This window comes from Arachis ipaensis, chromosome B8, assembly GCF_059453495.1.
Source record: "Arachis ipaensis isolate K30076 ecotype BB chromosome B8, ASM5945349v1, whole genome shotgun sequence".
Lineage (NCBI taxonomy): Eukaryota > Viridiplantae > Streptophyta > Magnoliopsida > Fabales > Fabaceae > Arachis > Arachis ipaensis.
In genome coordinates, this window is record NC_142443.1 from 124,066,890 (window position 1) to 124,069,718 (window position 2,829).

Here is a 2,829-nt window from a genome sequence, read left to right on the forward strand (position 1 = left end):
TCAAAATGATGTGAGGTTTGAAACCTTTTATTTTTGGAAGTTGAGGCTTCATTTTCAATATTTGGTTTTACAAAAATAGTTTCATATTTATCAAAATACCCCAATCCAATTTTTTTAAATAATGGTCTTTCACTAGCTAGTAATTTGTCTAAGTTACCAGAACTTTGAGAAAATTTAACTATGTCTTGATTTAGACCTCTAATCATTTTGTGCAACCTTTCATTTTCATCAATTCAGTCCATTAAATCAACAACCAAATGTTTTCCTTTAAGTTTTTCATTTTCAGTTTTGAGCCGCTTATTTTCCTCAAGTAAATCAACATAATTTTTCACCTCACTTAATCTTTCTTTAAAGTAAGCATTCTCAGCTTTTAAATAATCATTTTCAGCTTTAATTTCATAGCATCTATTCAAAACGTTTCTCACATGTCAAGTTAAATCATCAATTATTTGATAGAGTTCTTCATAAGTTAAAACAAAATAATCATTTACCTCTTTTGCTTTATCATGATCAGCTATGAAACAGACTTAAGCTTCATGTTTAGAATCTTCTTCTTCGGAGTCACTTTTCAAGTCTTTCCAAGATGCCTTTAGAACCCTTTTCTTGTCCTTCCTTGTCTTGTCTTCTTTTTTGAACTTGGGACATTCATACTTGTAGTGTCCGATCTCCTTATGCAGTGATGACAAATGATTTTGCTGAGGTCTCCCTTGTGTTCTGTTGAACTTGAACCTTTGCTCCTTTCTTTATTCCTCATGAGCCTCCTTAACCTCCTAACAAAAAATACAATTTTGTTATCTGATAAACTATCATTAGAATAATCTCCCAATGACTCAACAGTAGATTTCAAGGCCACTCCTTTCTTTTTAGTATCACGGTTCATGTAGATGGTTTCATAGGCAAGTAATTTTCCTCTCAACTCATCATATGACATTTGTTTCAAGTTTCCACTCTCAGAAATGACCGTTGCTTTTGTTTTCCACTCTTTGGTAAGGCTTTTTAGTATTTTTTTCACTAGCACTATTTGGTGTGAGTCATCCCATAGCATCCAAGATATTGATGATGATCGAGAATCTCTCAATTATTTCATTGATGGTTTCTCTTTCCTTCATAGAAAACATCTCATATTCTTTTCTCAACATGTCGATTATTATTTTCTTCACTTCTTCAGTGCTGTCATGAGTGACTTGGAGTTTATCCCAAATCTCTTTTGTTGTTTTGCACCTTGATACCTTTCGGAACTCTTCAAAACTAATTGAGTAGTGCATCATGTTGTTGCTCTAGCATTCAGCTCCACCTTTTTCTAGTCTTTATCATTCCATTCAACTTCTTCTTTGGGTGACATAGCTCCTTCTCCACTTGTTTTTGTTAGAACTTGTGGACCATTCATGATGATCTTCTAGATATTGCAGTTAACAAATTGGACAAATATCCACATTCTTTTCTCCCAATAGTTGTAGTTTTTACTTGAAGAAGGGAGGTCTATTATTTGATTGACCTTCAATGAGTATGAAAGCCATGACATTTAAACCCATGTTGTTGGCTATTGGATCTTTTCTCTAAGCTGTGAAGCTTGATCTTTTTAAGACCAAGCTCTGATACCAATCGAAGGTTTGTAAATGGCCTAGAGAAGGGGAGTTGAATGTATGACCTCCATATTGAACTTCTTTTGCTTTTGCTTCTGACTGGAATAGAAACTTAGTTACTGTCAAGTTGAGATTTTAGGAGACAATTTTATTTTATTTTTTCACGTGATCAAGAACAGAGCAACTATTTGCTCTTGGATAGTTGTGACTTTTGATTAATAGACAAAGAAGTATACACTTTTATTTAGTCTCATATCGAAGTAAAATAGAAAAACAGTGAAAAAGAAAAAATTCCATAGTCATGTATCTTGGTTCAGCCACTTTGTGCAATGTGACCTACATCCAGTCTTTCCCACAATAGTGGTAGAATTTTCATTATATTTCACAAGATTACAAACACCATTTTTTCTAGAACTCAACCCAATCCTATCTAGGACAAACTCAACTTCTACCCAAGCTAGATTTGGCTAGGTTCACTCCCTAAACTTGCAACCACTAAGTGCTCACCCAACTTAACAAGGGAATCCCCTCAAGATCATGTGTACAAAATAGAAAAATCTACAAAAGAGTTTGATATAATTTTTTGGCTTTTTCTTGAGAACTCTCTTTGTGTTTTCTCTCAATGGCTTTTACTGATACCTCACTTAATGCTTGTTTCATTAAAATTAAACAAAGAAAGATGAACATTGAAGAACAAAAAATTTAATATAAACTCATGAAGGAGAAGAAGGGTTAGCTTGAAAGGTATAAAGACCCAAACTTGTGTGCTTACTCCTTGGTTTAACTTCTGGTCATCTATCCCTTTAATAGAGGAGAAAAGCTTCCAAAACTTGAACTTGGCTTGAACATCTTTGACTTTTTTTTTCCCAAATACAGCAGCAGCACAGAGAACAGATGGAACAGTAGCACTGATTAAAGTAAATATGCAACCTTACCTAGCTACTTCTCTTTCTTTCTTTTTCAAATTTCTTTAAGGATCTGAGCCATTCATCAATACTTTGATTCCAGGTTATGTTCTTGACTCTTAATTTGTAGTAGAGATTCATAACCTCCATTATCTTTAAGTTTTCCATTCAATGAGTGTGGAAGGAAAGCATCTTCAACAGGCTACTAATGAAGCACAGTGAAGGAAATAATTGTCTTATTCACCTTTGGATTTGATCTTTGCTTTTTTGCCCTAGCCTCTGACTTTCTTCTTCTTTCCTTTTATTGCTTGATTTTGGTAATCTACTTTTCTTCTTGAATT